General features: G+C 43.8%; 1 pseudogene; it reads right to left on the reverse strand.

Moving 5' to 3' along the window:
• Positions 1–14186: 14186 nt before the first annotated feature.
• LOC119366734 lies at positions 14187–15669 on the reverse strand (annotated as a pseudogene).
• Positions 15670–21700: the final 6031 nt, after the last annotated feature.

A 21700-nucleotide genomic window follows, 5' to 3' on the forward strand; every position in this document is an offset into this window, starting at 1 on the left:
AATCTTATTCTTCAAGACATGCTTGCGATAAGCTCAACACTCACATGACCAATCTTTGGATAATTCCTTAATAGCACCTTGGTCAACACATAAACTTCTTGAAACCAACACATGGACTTCAAGAAGGTTGGACCCCCACCCCCATCCCGCATGCGCATGCAGCCATCCACCGAGTGACAACCCGACAGCCACCTAACGGCCTGACACGGACATCACGTCTTGATTGATCAGAAACGAACCGACGCTGTCACAGTTGTTCATTTCAGGCCCACTGGATAGCAACAGTGAGAGTAGTATCCAAAACAAAGTTGAGGCTTCTGTACCACGTTTCGGGCCCATGGTACACAATCGCATACCTGAATATAATGGGTTTTGAAAAGGCGAGTACTGGGCGCCGGCGTGCCGGCCCAATAATTGGGCCGGTCTCGCCCCAGCCACCCGATTGAATTACGTACAGCTGTTTGATTTCGTCCCCCACGTCATTTTCTTTCTTCCCTCGCCTTCATACTAGTCAATGGCGGTGCCTTCCGAAGCGAATCGTCCCCGCCACTGCTTGTCGCAGGAACAAAAGCTATTGTTCACGGCACGCTCGGTCGTGACGGCCAGACCGCGCGTCGTCTCCGAGGACGGTGCTCGGCAAAGAACCTCTCCCCGCTCTCGATTTAGGTTACACATCCGTCATTGATTCAGTTGCTACTTAGCCATCGACCGGATGAAATTCCCGTCGTTGATGGTCCATGGTTGTAGCGCTCCAGTGTGCTGCCCGCCGCCCCGTTTTCGCCGCCCCCGTAGATGGCGAGCCATTTTCTTTCGAAATGCTTTCATTCCATAGGTTTCAGTAGCGATTTGTCTGGTTGGTGTTTTTATTTCTGTTTTTTTCACAGTTTTTTCCTTTTATACTTTTTTTCTTTTTGGGGAGTTTCGACTGTTTTAAAAAATGTATAACTTTTTCTCAAAAATGTTCATGTTTCTAATAATCAGCTTATGAAAAAAACATAGGAGTTATACTCCCTCCTATCCATATTACTTGTCGTTGTTTTAATACGACTTTGCTATAGTAACGACAAGTAATATGAATTGGAGGGAGTAGTTTTTTCTGATTTTTTGAAGATTTTACATAATTTTCAAAAATGTATGCATGTCTTTTAAAAATTTCAAGCATTATTTATGAAAAATTCAACACACTTTTTCTAAATATTTTTTCATGCAACTAAGTAAGTGTTCACATAACCCTAAAAAAAGTGTTCACATTTTTTTAAACTCGGTTTTATGCTAAAACCAAAAAGGCCTCCTAAAAGCAAAGTAAACATAAAGGCCTTCATGAGTTGGCCAGAGACGAAGAAAACTATGCGGCGAGAGTTTGTGCCTTCCACCTACATGGAACATCTTCACCGCAAATTGGAGAACACCATCCAAGGATCCAAGTCCATCGACGAGTACTTCAAGGAGATGAGGAAAGCTTTGCGATGTGCCGGCACGAATGACTGAAGGAAATATGCCCTAGAGGCAATAATAAAGTTGTTACTTATATTTTCTTATGTCATGACAAATGTTTATTATTCATGCTAGAATTGTATTAATCGTAAACTTAGTACATGTGTGAGTACATAGACAAAACATATAGTCCCTAGTATGCCTCTACTTGACTAGCTCGTTAATCAAAGATGATTATGTTTCCTAACCATAGACATGTGTTGTCATTTGATGAACGGGATCACATCATTAGAGAATGATGTGATGGACAAGACCCATCAATTAGCTTAGCATAATGGTCGTTAAGTTTATTGCTATTGCTTTCTTCATGACTTATACATGTTCCTCTGACTATGAGATTATGCAACTCCCGAATACCGGAGGAACACCTTGTGTGCTATGAAACGTCACAACGTAACTGGGTGAATATAAAGATGCTCTATAGGTGTCTCCGAAGGTGTTTGCTGGGTTGGCATAGATCAAGATTATAATTTGTCACTCCGTGTATCGGAGAGGTGTCTCTGGCCCTCTCGGTAATGCTCATCACTATAAGCCTTGCAAGCAATGTGACTAATGAGTTAGTTGCGGGATGAAGAATTACGGAACGAGTAAAGAGACTTGCCAGTAACGAGATTGAACTAGGTATGAAGAATTACGGAACGAGTAAAGAGACTTGCCAGTAATGAGTATGTTGTTATGCGGTTTGACCGATAAAGATCTTCGTAGAATATGTAGGAGCCAATATGAGCATCCAGGTTCCGCTATTGGTTATTGATCGGAGATATGTCTCGGTCATGTCTATATAGTTCTCGAACCCGTAGGCTCCGCACGCTTAACGTTTGATGATGATTTATATTATGAGTTATGTGTTTTGATGACCGAAGTTTGTTTGGAGTCCCGGATGACATCACGGACGTGACGAGGAGTCTCGGAATGGTCAAGATATAAAGATTGATATATTGGAAGGTTATATTCGGACACTGGAATGGTTCCGGAGTGATTCGGATATTTTCCGGAGTACCGGGAGGAACCCCCGGGGAGTTAATGGACCATAGTGGGCCTTAGTGGAGAAGAGGAGGTAGCGGCTAGAAGGTGCCCCCCCCAAGCCCAGTCCAAATTGGACAAGGGTTGGGGGTGCGGCCCCCCTCTCCCTTCCTTCCCCCTTCTCCTCCAGGTAGAATCCTACTAGGACTTGGAGTCCTAGTTGGACTCCCCTCTCCTGGCGCGCCTAGTAGGGGCCGGCCGTCCTCCCCCTCTTCTCCTTTATATACGGGGGCAGGGGGCACCCCAAAGCACATCAAGTTTTCTCTTAACCGTGTGCGGTGCCCCCCTCCATAGTTTCACACCTCGGTCATATCATCGTAGTGCTTAGGCGAAGCCCTGCGCCGGTAACTTCATCATCACCGTCGCCACGCCATCGTGCTGACGGAATTCTCCCTCGTCCTCAACTGGATCAAGAGCACGAGGGACATCATCGAGCAGAACGTGTGCTGAACGCGGAGGTGCCGTACATTCGGTACTTGGATCGGTTGGATCACGAAGACATTCGACTACATCAATCGCGTTACTAAACGCTTCCGCTTTCGGTCTACGAGGGTACATGGACATACTCTCCCCTCTCGTTGCTATGCATCTCCTAGATAGATCTTGCGTGATCGTTGGAAATTTTTTGAGTTACTACGTTCCCCAACGTTGGCATCCGAGCCAGGTCTATACGTAGATGATATATGCATGAGTAGAACACAAAGAGTTTTGGGAGATAATAGTCATACTGCTTACCACCAATGTCTTACTTTGATTCGCCGGTATTGTTGGATGAAGCGGCCCGGACCGATATTACACGACCACCTTCATGAGACTGGTTCTACCGACATGCTTTGCACACAGGTGGCTGGCAGGGTGTCTCTTTCTCCAACTTTAGTTGAATCAAGTTTGACTATGGCCGGTCCTTGTTGAAGGTTAAAACAGCACACTTGACGAAAAATCATTGTGATATTGATGCGTAGGTAAGAACGGTTCTTGCTAGAAGCCCGTAGCAGCCACGTAAAACTTGCAAAAACAAAGTAGAGGATGTCTAACTTGTTTTTGCAGGGCTTGTTGTGATCAGATATGGTCAAGACATGATGTGATATAAATTGTTGTATGAGATGATCATGTTTTGTAACAGAGTTATTGGCAACTCGCAGGAGCCATATGGTTGTCACTTTATTGTATGAAATGCAAACACCATGTAATTGCTTTACTTTATAACTAAGCGGTAGCGATAGTCGTAGTAGCAATAGTTCGCGAGATGACAACGATGCTACGATGGAGATCAAGGTGTCAAGCCGGTGATGATGGAGATCATTACGATGGTTCGGTGATGGAGATCATGAGCACACGATGATGATGGTCATATCATGTCACATATTTTGATTGCATGTGATGTTTATCTTTTATGTATCTTATTTTGCTTAGTACGGCGGTAGCATTATAAGATGATCCCTTACTAAATTTTAAGGTATAAGTGTTCTCCCTGAGTATGCACCGTTGCTACAGTTCGTCGTGCCGAGACACCACATGATGATCGGCGGTGATAAGCTCTACGTTCACATACAACGGGTACAAGCCAGTTTTGTACATGCAAAATACTCGGGTTAAACTTGACGAGCCTAGCATATGCAGACATGGCCTCGAAACACTAAGACCGAAAGGTCAAACGTGAATCATATAGTATATATGATTAACATAGTGATGTTCACCATTGAAAACTGCTCCATCTCAGGTCATGATCGAACATGGTTTAGTTGGTTTGGATCACGTTATCATTTAGATGACTAGAGGGATGTCTATCTAAGTGGGAGTTCTTAAGTAATATGTTTATTTGAACTTTAATTTATCATGAACTTAGTCTTGATGGTTTTTGCATGTCTATGTTGTTGTAGATCAATGGCATGTGCTACCATTCCTCTAGATTTTAATGCGTTCCTAGAGAAAGCTAATTTGAAAGACGATGGTAGAAATCAAATGGACTGGGTCCGTAATTTGAGGATTATCCTCATTGTTGCATAGAAGAATTACGTCCTGGAAGGACCACTAGGTGTACCCCCTGTGTTGGCAACTGGAGACATTATGAATGTCTAGCAGATGTGTGTTGATGACTACTTGATAGTTCAGTGTGCCATGCTTTACGGCTTAGAATTGGGACTTTAAAGACGTTTTGAACATCATGGAGCATATGAGATGTTCCAAGAGTTGAAGTTAATATTTCAAGCAAATGCCTGAGTTGAGAGATATGAAGTCTCCAACAAGTTCTACTACTACAAAATGGAGGAGAATAGTTCTGTCAGTGAACACATACTCAGAATGTCTGGGTACCATAACCACTTGACTCAGCTGGGAGTTAAGCTTCCTGATGATAGTCTCATTGACAGAGTTCTTGAATCACTGCCACCAAGCTATAAAGGCTTCGTGATGAACTATAATATGCAAGGGATGAACAAGACGATTCCCAAGCTCTTCGCGATGCTAAAGGTTGCGGAGGTAGAAATCAAGAAGGAGCATCAAGTGTTGATGGTCAACAAGACCACTAGTTTCAAGAAAAAGGGCAAAGAAAAGAAGGAGAACTTCAAGAAGAACGGCAAGCAAGTTGCTGATCAAGGGAAGAAGCCCAAGTCTGGACCTAAGCCTGAAACTGAGTGCTTCTACTGCAAAGGGACTGGTCACTGGAAGGAATTGCCCCAAGTATTTGTCGGATAAGAAGGATGGCAAAGTGAAAGGTATATTTGATATACATGTTATTTATGTGTACCTTACTAATGCTCGTAGTAGCGCCTGGGTATTTGATACTCGTTCCGTTTCTCATATTTGCAACTCGAAACAGGGGCTATGGATCAAGCGAAGATTGGCTAAGGACGAGGTGACGATGTGCGTCGGAAATGGTTCCAAGGTTGATGTGACCGCCGTCGGCACGCTACCTCTAAATCTATCTTCAGGATTAGTTTTAGACCTGAATAATTGTTATTTGGTGCTAGCGTTTAGCATGAACATTGTATCTGGATCTTGTTTGATACGACACGGTTATTCATTTAAATCAGAGAATAATGGTTGTTCTATTAATATGAGTAATATCTTTTATGGTCATGCACCCTTGTTGAGTGGTCTATTTTTTTTGAATCTCGATCGTGGTGATACACATGTTCATAATATTGAAGCCAAAAGATGCAAAGTTGATAATCATAGTGCAAACTATTTGTGGCATTGTTGTTTAGGTCATATTGGTATAAAGCGCATGAAGAAACTCCATGCTGATTGGCTTTTGGAATCACTTGATTATGAATCACTTGGTGCTTGCGATCCATGCCTCATGGGCAAGATGACTAAAACTCCATTCTCTGGAACAATGGAACGAGCTACTGACTTATTGGAAATAATACATACCAATGTATGTGGTGCAATGAGTGTTGAGGCTCGTGGCGGGTATCGTTATTTTCTGATCTTCATAGATGATTTTAGCAGATATGGGTATATCTACTTAATGAAACATAAGTCTGAAACAACTGAAAAGTTCAAAGAATTTCAGAGTGAAGTAGAAAATCATCATAACAAGAAAATAAAGTTTCTACGATCTGATCGTGGAGGAGAATATTTGAGTTACGAGTTTGGTCTTCATTTGAAACAATATGGAATAGTTTCACAACTGATGCTACCTGAACACCAGAGCGTAATGGCGTGTTTGAATGTCGTAACCATACTTTATTGGATATGGTGCAATCTATATTGTCTCTTACTGATTTACCGCTATTGTTTTGGGGCTATGCTTTAGATACGGCTGCATTCACGTTAAATAGGGCACCATCAAAATCCGTTGAGACGATGCCTTATGAAGTGTGGTTTGGCAAGAAACCATAGTTTTCGTTTCTTAAAGTTCGGGGCTGCGATGCTTATGTGAAAAAGCTTTAAACCTGATAAGCTCGAACCCAAATCGGAGAAATGTGTCTTCATAGGATACCCAAAGGAAACTGTTGGGTACACCTTCTATCATAGATCCGAAGGCAAGATATTTGTTGCTAAGAATGGATCCTTTCTAGAGAAGGAGTTTCTCTCGAAAGAAGTGAGTGGGAGGAAAGTAGAACTTGATGAGGTAATTGTACCTTCTCCCGAATTGGAAAGTAGTTTATCACAGAAATCAGTTCTAGTGATTCCTACACCAATTTGTGAGAAAGCTAATGATGATGATCATGAAACTTCAGATCAGGTTACTACCGAACCTCGTAGGTCAATCAGAGTACGATCCACACCAGAGTGGTACGGTAATCCTATTCTGGAAGCGATGATGAGCCCAGATTCCGCGATATGGCTTGAGGCCATGAAATCTGAGATGGGATCCATGTATGAGAACAAAGTGTGGAGTTTTGTGGACTTTCCCGATGGTCTGCAAGCCATAGAAAATAAATGGATCTTCAAGAAGAAGACTGATGCTGATGGTAATGTTACTGTCTACAAAGCTTGACTTGTTGCAAAAGGTTTTCAACAAGTTCAAGGAGTTGACTACAATGAGACCTTCTCACCCATAGCGATGCTTAAGTATGTCCGAATCATGTTAGCAATTGCCACATTTTATGATTATGAAATTTGGCAAATGGATGTTAAAACTGCATTCGTTAATGGATTTCTTAAAGAAAAGCTATATATGATGTGACCAGAAGGTTTTGTCGATCCAAACGGTGCTAACAAAGTGTGCAAGCTCCAGCGATCCATTTATGGACTGGTGCAAGCCTCTCGGAGTTGGAATATACGCTTTGATAGTGTGATCAAAGCATATGGTTTTATACTGACTTTTGGAGAAGCGTGTATTTACAAGAAAGTGAGTGGGAGCTTTGTAGCATTTCTAATATTTTATGTGGATGACATATTGTTGATTGGAAATGATATAGAATTCCTGGATAGCATATAAGGATACTTGAATAAGAATTTCTCAATGAAAGACCTCGGTGAAGCTGCTTACATATTGGGCATCAAGATCTATAGAGATAGATCAAGAAGCTTGATTGGACTTTCACAGAGCACATACCTTGATAAAGTATTGAACAAGTACAAAATGGATCTGTCAAAGAAAGAGTTCTTGCCTGTGTTACAAGGTGTGAAGTTGAGTCAGACTCAATGCCCGACCACTGCAGAAGATAGAGACAAAATGAAAGTCATTCCCTATGCTTCAGCCATAGGTTCTATCATGTATGCAATGATGTGTACCAGACCTGATGTGTGCCTTGTTATAAGTATAGCAGGGAGGTACCAAAGTAATCCAGGAGTGGGTCACTGGACAGTGGTCAAGAACATCCTGAAATACCTGAAAAGGACTAAGGATATGTTTCTCGTTTATGGATGTGATAAAGAGCTTGTCGTAAATGGTTACGTCGATGAAAGCTTTGACACTGATCTGGATGACTCTAAGTCGCAGTCCGGATACGTATTTATATTGAATCGTGAAGCTGTCAGTTGGTGCAGTTCCAAGCAGAGCGTCATGGCAGGATCTACGCGTGAAGCGGAGTACATAGCTGCTTCGGAAGCAGCAAATGAAGGAGTCTGGATGAAGGAGTTCATATCTGATCTAGGTGTAATACCTAGTGCATCGGGTCCAATGAAAATCTTTTGTGACAATACTGGAGCAATTGCCTTGGCGAAGGAATCCAGATTCCTCAAGAGAACCAAACACATCAAGAGACGCTTCAATTCCATACGGATCTGAATGTTGCAGACCCGTTGACTAAGCCTCTTCCACGAACAAAACATGATCAGCACCAAAACTCCATGGGTGTTAGAATCATTACTACGTAATCTAGATTATTGACTCTAGTGCATGTGGGAGACTGAAGGAAATATGCCCTAGAGGCAATAATAAAGTTGTTATTTATATTTCCTTATATCATGATAAATGTTTATTATTCATGCTAGAATTGTATTAATCGGAAACTTAGTAGATGTGTGAATACATAGATAAAACATATAGTCCCTAGTCTGCTTCTACTAGACTAGCTCGTTAATCAAAGATGGTTATGTTTCCTAACCATAGACACATGTTGACTAGCTCGTTAACGGAACGAGTAAAGAGACCTGCCGGTAACGAGATTGAACTAGGTATGAGGATACCGACGATCGAATCTCGGGCATGTAACATACCGATGAGAAAGGGAACAACGTATGTTGTTATGCGGTTTGACTGATAAAGATCTTTGTAGAATATGGAGGAGCCAATATGAGCATCCATGTTCCGCTATTGGTTATTGATCATAGATATGTCTCGATCATGTCTACATAGTTCTCAAACCCGTAGGGTCTGCACGCTTAACATTCGATGACGATTTGTATTATGAGTTATGTGCTTTGATGACCGAAGTTTGTTCGGGGTACCGGATGAGATCACATACGTGACGAGGAATCTCAAAATGGTTGAGACATAAAGATTAATATATTGGAAGGTTATATTCGGACGCTGGAATGCTTCCGGAGTGATTCGAGTATTTTCCGGAGTACCGGGAGGTTATCAGAACCCCCCGAGGAGTTAATGGGGCATAGTGGGCCTTAGTGGAGGAGAGGAGGCAATGGTCAGGAGGTGGCACGCGCCCCCCCAAGCCCAATCTGAATTGGACAAGGGGTTGCGGGCGCGGCCCCCCTCTCCCTTCCTTCCCTCTTCTCCTCCAGGTGGAATCCTACTAGGACTTGGGAGTCCTAGTAGGACTCCCCTCTCCTAGCGCACCTAGTATGGGCCGGCCGGCCTCCCCCTCTCCTCCTTTATATACGATGGCAGGGGCCACCCCAAAGCACAACAAGTTTTTTCTTAACCGTGTGCGGTGCCCCCCTCCATAGTTACACACCTCGGTCATATCGTCGTAGTGCTTAGGAGAATCCCTACGCTCGTAACTTCATCATCACCGTCGCCACACCGTTGTGCTGACGGAACTCTCCCTCGTCCTCAACTGGACCAAGAGCATGAGGGACGTCATCGAGCTGAATGTGCGCTGAACGCGGAGGTGTCGTACGTTCGTTACTTGGATCGGTTGGATCGCGAAGACGTTCGACTACATCAACCGCGTTACTAAAGCTTCCACTTACGGTCTACGAGGGTACATGGACATACTCTACCCTCTCGTTGATATGCATCTCCTACATAGATCTTGCGTGATCATAGGAAATTTTTTTAATTACTATGTTCCCCAACAACGACCCCATTTGGATGAAGTTCCACTTCATGATGGGAGTAAACAATGACATATCCAACATTATCTTCCACGAGAACTACAAGTCCCTCATTGAAAACTACATTGGTGCTCTCAAGGCGGAACAAGAACTCATGAAGACCAAGGCTTCTCCACCCCAAGCACACTTCTCGAATACCAAGCTTCAAGACGGCGAGCCTGACGAGCTCCAAGAGATGCTCCCATGTTCGACTTTTCACCATCATCCCTCTTTTTCCCATTGATGATGCCGAGTCTACTTCGACTCTTTTTCAAGATGGTGCGGCGACGACTACGACTACGGGGCCATTCGAGGACAAAGCTTTGGAGGCGAACGACAAGGTGACGAGCAAGGATTATGCTTCCATCTTTGGAGGCAAGAGTGATGATGTGCCAATTCACGAAGGCCTTTATCCACGGCGACGGTGACGAGATGGTTGAGCATGGGATTTTCCCTTCGACTACGGTGACGTATGATGACTTGAATGACTTTTGCCAACATATTGAGAGTGAGAGCAAGTTCACCAGTAGCTCCACATATGATGAGTTGCCCCATTTCCCATGTGAGGAGAGCCACCACCACCACCACTTGAGTGATTTGAGTGACTCCACCATATGTGACATTGAGTGCACCTACCTTGAGGGAGTGAGTGAGCCACCACCACATAGATAGAGTGAAGTAGTTGATATTGCATGTGAGACCATTTCGATTTCTAACAACTTAACCTCTACCTCTATTGTGTCTTCCCATTTGGTGCTAGGTCCCATATATGATGTCGCGCCGATCAGCGACGACTTCGTCTTTCCTATGGACAAGACGATGGCCATGGTGGAATATGATGCAGCCCCCACATGGTTCCATCAAGATAAAGATGATGACCACCATTTGGTCTTTCCCACCTCACCTACCCCACATGAGTGGAATGACAAAGTTAACATAGGTGATGGTGATGCTCTAGTCCCACTAGTGGACATTCTTGACATTGATTGTTTGCATGATGTTGATCCTCCTACTAACACGCTTCATGCTAGTGCGACTTCCTCATGCGATGATTTGCCCATTTATGGTGAGTTTGATGATTTCCATGTGGAGTCTATTAGTTGTGATGCCATTTTGCGTAGGATTTCTTGTGATAATTCTCTTGGTCACATCATGTTTGACAATCCGCTTGACTTGTCATATGCTATGCATGAGATCAACAATATGTCACATTTGCAATCTCATCGTGGTGACTATGTGTATGCCATTAAAATAAACCCAATTTGCACTTATGGCATAGATGACAAGCCCATGGTTACTGGCATTTGTTTTTCTCGTGATGATATTGACATGCTACCTCTCCATCGTTTATCTCATATGCCATGCCATGAGCACCTAGCTCCGGATATGCATTGTTTTGGATGTTGTTCCACTTCTCCATATTATGCTCCCGATATTGCTCATGAGGACACCCCCATAATCCTCATACATTTTAGGAGATTTGGATTCATCCAATCCATTGCATGATTTTCATAATTATTTGCACCATATGCTCCCCATGAATGGCAATGCTATTGATGTGCCATATAATTGTATGCTCAATTTGCATCCACATCATGTTATACAAAACAACTATTCATTCATGATGGATGACATGTTATTATACCATGCAACAAATTTCTTTGAGCATTGCTTATCTTCTGCTAACTCACACGTGCACATACACATCATGATGGATGATGTGTACATTTACCACGCACACACTTTCTTTGGCTTGTGTCTATTTTGTGTAGGTACCGATACTTACTCGTCAACCTCACAAGACCATGAGTTGATGAAATGAGCTCTAGAGAGCAACGATGCCTTGGGAATCCGTGAGATGTGTCACCAACCGTTTCCTCCGCGCAACGACTTCACGCATTCCTTCTACATGGCCCTCACATGGTTATGGGTTATTGTCCTTTATTTATCCTTCGCCCATATTGCCATGTTCACTTTGCATGATATGCTTATTCCGATGCCTTTGCCATGCAATTTGACCCTTGCTTGCACTTACATATGATCAACCATTCTACTACTACTATGTGTATTTGCATGCTTGGTGGAGATCTTAGTAGCTATTGCCATCATTTCTTTGTGCTCCATGCTATTGATGCTTGTTGTGTTGGGAGAGTCATGATGTCCCATTGCTATTTACATACGACCTCTCACCAATACATTGATGATATTTTGCTCATATATTGCTTTCATGTTTGTGATATGTCATGTGCATTATTCATGCCCACTATTTGCTCCTATGACATAATTGCCATGATTACCTCTAGTATGTTGCATCTTCGCACTACTAGCTTGCTTGACATGATCGCTATGATTGCTTGCTTTGTCGCATCACCCATCTTCCATTCTTAATCGCTTTCTTAGGTTGATGACATATATGTTCATGCCATTCACATGATTTATCTGAACATTGTCACTTGTGTCCATTAGTTGCCTCTATCATATTCACATGCCTCGTGTGCAACCATGCTATGATTATTGATCTTGGAGACTCGGACACCTAATTTGTGATGCATGCTTATTTGATTGAACCTATTGTATTTGGTTGTTATCGGATCACACGCTTACATACCATGCCACATTGCCTTATCCTTTCTTATGATAAGAATAATGAAAACACTTGCTGGGTATTTCACCACACGAATGATAGGTGTTGCATTTGCACTAATCTTATTTGTTTTTCCAAGTGTTTGTCATGTTCTTTCATTTTGAAGGATTCACAAGGCAGCACCATCATGAGACAACCAGGTCATGTGAAGGCATATATGATGTGCGACACCAACATCTTCAACGTCAAGGACTTGTCCCAATACCATGGTGATGAAGATCACGATCCGTGGACGGATCTCTCCCAAGGGGGGGGGGAGATGATGCGGAGCATCCCTACGTGATCCCCATGGACTCTACTACAACTCATCAAGCACCTCGTGGACCATGATAAGAGCACGCGGACGCACCATCGAAACCGAGGTTAACTCTTTCCTCTTCGAGTTTCGTTCGTATTCACATGAGAGTTGGATTCTACCTCAAATGGAAACTCTATGCATTCTTAGGTACCAAGATGAAGTCCATGAAGAAGCTTGGAGGGATCCCAAGCACCCATGGAAGAAGAGAAGGAAGAAGAAGTCACGAGAAGCACGAAGCACCGGAAGGTCTCTGGACACACCGGGTGCCCGCACCATCCACCCCCGGGTGCCCAGACCCCCGGGTGCCCGGCCCCGCCAGCCACCAAGGCCTCACACCCCCGGGTGCCCTGCCCCCCTCCCCAGGCGCGCACCAAGTGCCCGGACTTCACCCCCGGTGCCCGGCCCTCCGTCTCCAGGCGACCCCCGGGTGCCCGAACCCTCCACCGTAGCTACCCGTATTTCGGCATAATAATTTACCTATGTACCCTTGTTTTACCCCAATTCGTCCCTAGCTTATATATACTCCTCACCTAGCTTGTTGGGGAGGTTAGCCAAGTATATGACATAATTTAGTGAGCTTAATTTTCTCCTTGTACCTCCTCTTGAGAGAGAGACCTCTCCCATGGAGATTAAGACCTCCCATGGAGAAGATCCCTAGTGGATTCAAGACCCCATCTAGGGAAGGATCCCATCATAGGATCATAGAGACCTCTCTCCTCATAGGTTTGGGATGAACTAGTTACCTTTTGTATCTTCTTGTGTTGGATTAAGACCTTTGTATCTCTCTTTGTGTGATTGGATCTAGCACATGTGTGATTGAATCAAGTCAATTTGAGTGTTTCTCTTGTTTCTCCCCTTTGGGTTCTTCTTATTCTTGGGGATTTTTCCTCCAATTCGTGAAAGATGTCCATCTAGGGTTCCACCCTACAACAACAATGATTACCACGCCCACGCCCACGCCCATGCCCACGCAGTACAGTACAGTGAGCAGCCATAGCCACGCCCACGCAATACAGTACGGTGACCAGCCACGCCCAGGCACGAGGCTTGCTTCAATTCAGTGGCATGATCAGCCTCTCCTCCCCTGCCTGGCTGGCTTGATCGATCGACAGTCAATCAATGCTTAGACGCACCTTTTTGAAGAAGATCCAGACTGACACTCCTGGAGAGGACCCTACGCACTGAATTACAAACACCTTCTTCCTCTAATAAGTTTGCTTGCTTTGCTCTGGTTGTGTTCATCCAGAGGAAGTGGTAGTCGACTGTTGCTGCACACACACTGCAGCACAGCATGCCAAAGCACACCCCCCACGTAACCTGCTGCGAGCGAGCTCAATACATTCTTCTTGCTCGTACTAAACGCACCAGATGCTACATGTAAATATATGTGAGCACCAGCTTTTTTATATGTCCATTCATGGATCTATCTATTAATTCTTGCAAGCAAATTGTTGAAAATGAAGCAAGTACCACAACACATTAATTTGAACAGACAATCACAAAAGCTCAACACGTACTCCTGTAAATAAACACACTAGCTCCAATTCGTGAAAGACCTCCATTTAGGGTTTCACCCTACCACAACAATGATTACCACGCTCATGCCCACACCCACGCCCACGCAGTACAGTATAGTGAGCAGCCACGCCCATGTACTGAGGCTTGCTTCAATTCAGTGGCATGATCAGCCTTTCCTACCTTGCTGGCTGAGTAAATAGCATAAAACTACTACTTTACAGGTTAGGGTTTCAAAAAACTACCAAATTTTATTTTTCCGCTGATAACTACCAAGTCAGGGGTTGACTGTTTCAAAAAAACCTAAATCCTCGTCACCAGGCCCACGCATGCGTGGGCGTGGGTGTGGGCCTGGTGCCGGGGCCCAAAGGATTCTTGTCCCTGCCGATCTCTCCCATGTTGAAGTGCGCCCGCATCCCCTCCGTCGGCACGGCGGCGGCGGCGCATCCCAGGATTTCGGCGACCGCCTGATCAGGCACGTCGCGCAGCAACACCAGAATCGGCGGGTGGAGCCGAATGCTGTCTAGCACGACGGCGTGCATGTACTTCATCTGCCGGACGCGTGCCTCGGACAATGCGCCCTCCACGGCGTCGACCTCGCGTCGGGTGTTGTTCTAGACCTCCGGCTGGAGCACGAGGTGGGCGAGGGTCCACTCCATGCTGGATACCACGGTCACTGGCCCAGCACCGAGGAACTCCGAGAGAAGGCTCACCAGCTCGTCGTCTATGAGAGGGCGCAGGGCCTTGCCGTCGGCTGTGTCGTCGTCGACGGGGACGCGGGCGTCGAGGAGGTGGTCTAGATATGCCGGCAGGCCACCGCTGAGCGTGAGATGACGGTTAGCGTTCCGTCTTGCGTTTACCAGAGGGAGGAAAAGCTCAGCCTGCTTGCCTCGGAAGGCGAGGAACCGGCGCCACTGCCTCCAGTGCAGCACCTTCGCCGTCTTGGAGCCGGCAAAATCTTTGCTGCCATCAAAGGCCAGCACAAAGGCCTGGAGCAAGTCACGCATGGCGCATACGTGACCCTCGTCCACGCCGCTACTGAAGCACATGCGAGCCACCAGCGGAAACACGGCGGCGCTGAGGATGTCGCGGACGACAATCTCACCGCCGCCGCCGCACCGGACGAGAACGCGGAGGTCAGCAACGAGAGTATCCATGGCCTCGAGGCGCAGCGGGTCCGTGTGTCCAAGACGTGATGGGTGGAGGACCGCGGCGTTGAGGGTGCACCGGAGAGCGCGCCAACGCGGGTCGTAGGGCACGGACATGAGGTTGTCGCTGTGACTGCGGCGACGCCCGCTGACCAGGGCCACGGGGAATAGGTTCAGTGGTCGGTTGCAGAAGGCATCAGCGTGGTCCATGAGCGCTCGGCGGGCGATGGTAGGGTCGCGGATCTCGATGATCAGCTGTTGACCGTCGTGGACGGCCCAAGCCCAAGCACGACGCCGGAAGACGGCAACTGCGCTGATGCACAACACAATAGAAAGTAGCAACACAGTTAGCACGAATTCCATGGTATGTATGTATCTATGTGTGCCTGCCTACACCCCTGGATATTGGTCGGGATGTTGCTGGGTTTATATAGACAGATAGGTACATGTTGCCCATAGTAGCCGCCATGGTGGCATGTGTTAAATTGTGACCTAAATTCTTGCTCCTCCGGTCGCGGCCACGCACGCGCGCAGGGTCATCTGCTAGGTGGGTTGTGCACAACCGCTCATCCCCAACATTATCCTTATAGCTTCTTTATCCCCATGATGAATCCCCTTGTCCAATCATTCTCTTTCGACAGCCCTTCTCTCCCTTGTCTCCATGAAACACCACGCTGCCATGAAATTGCCTCTCTTGACCACCACTCCCTCCTCTCCTCCACGCGCAGGACGTCCGAACTTCATGCACGAGCCAACGCAACCAAATGTTCGAATTGATGAAAAGGGCCAGGTCATCCACATGGACCACATATACACTTCAAGATCCCCTCTCGTTTATGACGTGGGAAGTCGGGCAGCAGCAATTTTTGGATAAATTGCGAAAGCTGGGGCCTAAACTCAAGACCTTAGCCCCTTGATGGTGTGCCTGGAAAGTTCAATTTTAAGGATGAAAAGATTATCATGGCATAATTATGGAAACCAATGAGTTTTGAGTGTTCTGCTACTAATAAGGTTTGCAGTTCTTTGACCCCGTCTACATTCTACTGATACCATGCATTCTTGCATTTGTCATACATGTTGTTTAAGGAATTGTAATGGTGTATAGGGTCTTCACAAGAATAGCCTGCAAACCATAGCAGTGTGCGCATGGAGCCAATTCAGATCCTAGGGAGTAGTACCAGTCGGAAAAGGCACTAAGATGCATGATCACAACATATTCATAATTAACACTAGTTTATTATGTTGTTCCATCTCAGTAGTGTTAATACGTAAGTTAACTTTATTAAGCCTTTCCTTTCTTTCTTCACTAAGTAAATTATATTGTTATATAAGGGGAGATGCATATCACCATTGAGATAACTTAGTGTTATATGAAGATTCTTCAGGTTCGTGTCATTCGAAAATGGTTTGTTAATAAGATTTGATCAACCTTATTAATGGATTCTTTTTTAGGGTCATGTGGTCGATGAATTTTGTAAGCACAACTTTCTGTACCTACAATTCATTTTCTGTTATTGTTAGTTAAATACAACAAAATGCCAGGTTTATCATGTTTTCTGTATCTGTGCAATAAAAAATGGCCCAAAAATAGAAATGTTAAGAATGACATAAAATTTTAACATGAATTTTTCTAGAATATTTAAGAATTTCTGGCACTGAACACAAACCACGGGGATGCCCCAGGTGCCCACGAGGCACCAGGGCACGCCATGATGGCTTGTGGGCCCCATAGGGACCCCCTCGCTTATCCCTTTAACTCACTTCGTCTCTTACCTCTAGAAAAAAATCCTGGTAGTTGTCTCCCTCGAGTTCTGGCACCCAGACCTGAGATTTTCCATCTCTTTGCTGGGAACTCCATTTTCAAAACTGTTCTGGGGGATTGCTCATTGGTGTGTGACCCCTCCATTGCTGCAATTAGTTTTTTACTTTAGTGGGTTATATTTTGCATGATTAGCTCCTCTTAGTGCTACTGAAAATGAGCTTGCATATTGAATTATTTGAGTTACAAGTAGTTTGAATGCTTGATATAGCCTCTAGACATTCATATGGGTATTTGTTATCAATCTTAAGTTTTATTGATGTCATTTTGTGTCCCAAAAATTTCAGAAATTTTTCATAGGAAAAATGAGCTTCTTTCAGAGAAGCTCTTTAGAACGGAATGCCAAGGGAGTCAGTGGGGACTCCTTAGACAGTGACCTCGACATTCCGCGTAGGATTCGGCCGTGCGAATAGCCGCATAATGCCTTCATGAACGAAGGCGGATTCTACCAAGAGTTTACGCAATTCGTTGCAAATGCCAGATTGGTCGACTTTCTCATAGATGAGTGTGACCAGCACCACATCCTTACAAATTCCTTTGTGCAAAATTTCCATTTCGTGAATAGGCTCGAACCACCCATGGTGTGTTTTGATTTATATGTTGAACATCATGAGATACCGCTTGCTGAATTTTATAGATGTGCTTGATCCCTTCTGACGGGGAATTAAGAGATCCTAAACCAGAGGAGTTTGAGGGCTTCCTCCGCACTTTAATTATGGGAGAGGAAAGGGGCGTGTCGAAATCCTGAGCTACTAGCTTGCAATTTATTGTTGTGCATACTTTGCTTTATTCATAGTGAAATGTTTGACTGCTAGAGAGCAAGCTGGTATGTGATACGTCCATTTTATATCACACCTTCCGGAGTAATTCTAATGCCTTTTCTCCTATAATATGCAAGGTTTACACAAAGAGGGAGATTACTGGCAGTTGGAATTTTGGACCTGAAAAAGCTATGTCAGAGATACCTATTCTGCACATCTCCGAATGAGCTAAAATTTTATGAAGATTTATTTAGGAATATATAAAAAAATTGAAGTAAAGGGACACCCAGGTGCCCACTAGGCACCAGGGCCTCCTGCCCATCCTCCGGTGCCCATCTTCTGGTATATAAGGTCTTTTGCCCTAGAAAAAATAAAGAGAGGACTTTCGGGATGGAGCGCTGCTGTCTTGAGGCAGAACTTGGGCAGGAGCACTTTTTCCTCCAACGGAGTGATTCCGCCAGGGGGACTTCCCTCCGGCCGGGAGGGGAAAATCAAATCCATCATCATCACAAACAACACTCTCATCTTGGGAGGGCCAATCTTTATCAACGTCTTCAACAACACCATCTCATCTCAAACCCTAGTTCATCTGTTGTGTTCAATCTTTGTATCAAAACCTCATATCGGTGCATGCGGGTGACTAGTAGTGTTGATTATATCTGGTAGTTGATGCTAGTTGGTTTATTTGGTGGAATATTATATGTTCAGATCCATTATACTATTTATTATCCCTCTGTTCTTGAGCATGGATATTATTTATGAGTAGTTGCTTTTGTTCTTGAGGCCATGGGAGAAGTCTTGTCATAAGTAATCATCTGAATTTGATATTTGTTCGATATTTTGATGATGTGTATGTTGTGATTCGCTTAGTGGTGTTATGTGAACGTCGACTACATCAAACTTGACCATATTTGGGCCTAAGGGAATGCATTGTGGAGTAGCTATTAGATGATGGGTTGCTAGAGTGATAGAAGCTTGAACCCTAGTTTTTGCGCTATTCCGTAAGGGGCTGATTTGGATCCATATGTTTAATGCTATGGTTAGATGTTATCTTAATTCTTCTTTCATAGTTGCGGATGCTTGTGAGAGGGGTTAACCATAAGTGGGAGGCTTGTTCAAGTAATAATAGCAACCAAGCACAGGTCCACCCACATATCAAATTATCAAAGTAGCGAACGCGAATCGAACAAACATGATGAAAGTGACTAGATGAAATTCTCGTGTGCCCTCAAGAACGTTTTACTTATTATAAGCGACCGGTATGGCATGTCCTCTTATACAAAAAGGATTGGGCTACCTTGCTGCAATTTTGTTTTCATTATAATTACTTTCTCGTTACAAAGTATCTTGTTATAAAAATTTCGTTACCAACAATTTCAGTGCCTGCAGAAATTACCTTCCTGAAAACCACTTGTCATTTCCTTCTGCTCCTCATTGGGTTCGACACTCTCACTTATTGAAAGGACTACGATTGATCCGCTATACTCGTGGGTCATCAAAACTCTTTTCTGGTGCAGTTGCCGGGGAGTGGAGCGCTTCTGGTGAGTGGAATTTGGTAAGGAAAAAATTATATTATGTGCTTAAATTTACTGTTACTTGTTACTATGGAGAACAATTCTTTGAGGGGTTTGTTAGGGCTATATTCACCTCGACCGGAAGCTCAAAGAGTTTCTCCTCAACCTACTGCACCTACTGAAAAAATTGGTTATGATATTCCTATGATAGAGAAACTTCTAGCTAATCCTTATGCAGGAGATGAAACACTACATCCTGCACCTAATCTATGTGGATGAAGTTTGTGGATTATTTAAGCTTGTAGGTTTACCCGGAGATGAGGTTAAGAAGAAGGTTTTCCCTTTATCTTTGGGGGGGAAAACATTGACTTGGTATAGGCTATGTGATGATATTGGAGCTTGGGACTGGAATGGATTGAAATTGGCATTTCATCAAAAGTTTTATCCTATGCATCTAGTTCATCGTGATCGGAATTATATATATAATTTTTGTCCTCGTGAAGGAGAAAGAATAGCTCAATCTTGGGGGAGGCTTAAATACATGATGTATACATGCTCCTATCATGATCGCTCAACGGAAATTATGTTACAAAAAATTTATGCTAGGTTTTCTCATGATAAATAAACCATGCTCAATTCTTCTTCGACTGCCTACTTTATGAAGAAAACTATTGAATTCAGGTGGGACCTTCTTGAAATAATTAAACGCAAATCTGAAGATTGGGAACTTGAGAAAGGTAATGAGTCGGGTATAGCACCTAAGTTTGATTGTGTTAAATCTTTTATGGATACCGATGCTTTTCAAAAGTTTATCACTAAATATGGACTTGACTCTGAGATAGTAGCCTCTTTTTGTGAATTATTTGCTACTCATGTTGACCTCCCCAAGGATAAGTGGTTCAAATATCATCCCCCTATTAAATAAAAGATTGAGAAGCCAGTTATAATTAAAGATGAAACTGTTATTTATAAAGTTAACCATGTTGTGCCTACTGCTTATATTGAAAAACCACCTTTCCCTATTAGGATAAAATAATATGCTAAAGTCTCAATTGTGGTTAACGAAACTAATACTAGAGCACTTAGACCATCTGAACAAATTAAAGTAGAACCTAGTATTGCTATGGTTAAAGATCTCTTGGTCGATAATATTGGTGGGCATTGCTACTTCTTGAGCTTGCGTTGTTATTTCCCTTGAAGAGGAAAGGGTGATGCAACAAAGTAGAGATAAGTATTTCCCTCAGTTAAGAACCAAGGTATCAATCCAGTAGGAGGAACAAGCAAGTCCCCAAAAGATGCACCTGCACAAACTAACAAACTCTTGCACACAACGCGAAAAAGGGGTTGTCAATCCCTTCACGGTCACTAGCAAGAGATCTAATAGAGATAGATATAAGAGATAAATAAAAGGCAACATAAAGTAAAGGTAAATAAATTGCAGCAAGGTATTTTTAGGTTTTTGGTTTTATTGATATGAAAATATAATATAGAAAATAGATCCGGGGGCATAGGTTTCACTAGAGGCTTCTCTCTTGAAAGAAAATATACGATGGGTGAACAAATTACTGTTGAGCAATTGATATAAAAGCGCATAGTTATGACGATATCTAAGGCAATGATCATGAATATAGGCATCACGTCTGTGACAAGTAGACCGAAACGATTCTGCATCTACTACTATTACTCCACACATCAACCGACTCCTTCCTGCATCTAGAATATTAAGTTCAAGAGAACAGAGTAATGCATTGAGCAAGATGACATGATGTAGAGGGATAAACTCAAGCAATATGATATAAACGCCATCCTTTTATCCTTAATGGCAACAATATAATACGTGCCTCGCTACCCCTTCTGTCACTAGGTGAGGACACCGCAAGATTGAACCCATAACAAAGCACCTCTACCATGGCAAGATAGATAAATTTAGTTGGCCAAACCAAATCAATAGATCGGAGGAAACACAAAGCTATTTAAATCATGCATAAAAGATTTCAGAGAAGACTCAAATAATATCCATAGATAATCTTATCATAAACCCACAATTCATAGGATCTCAACAAACACACCACAAAAGAAGATTACATCGGATAGAACTCGAAGAACATCGAGGAGAACATTGTATTGAAGATCAAAGAGAGAGAAGAAGCCATCTAACTACTAGCTATGGACCCGTAGGTCTTTGGTAAACTATTCAAACATCATTGGAAGGGCAGCAAGGTTGGTGTAGAGGCCCTCCGTGATCGAATCCCCCTGCGACAGAGTGCCAGAAAAGGCCCCAAGATGGGATCTCACGAGAACATAAGCTTGCGGC

The sequence above is a fragment of the Triticum dicoccoides genome, chromosome 2B (assembly GCF_002162155.2).
Source record: "Triticum dicoccoides isolate Atlit2015 ecotype Zavitan chromosome 2B, WEW_v2.0, whole genome shotgun sequence".
Classification (NCBI taxonomy): Eukaryota; Viridiplantae; Streptophyta; class Magnoliopsida; order Poales; family Poaceae; genus Triticum; species Triticum dicoccoides.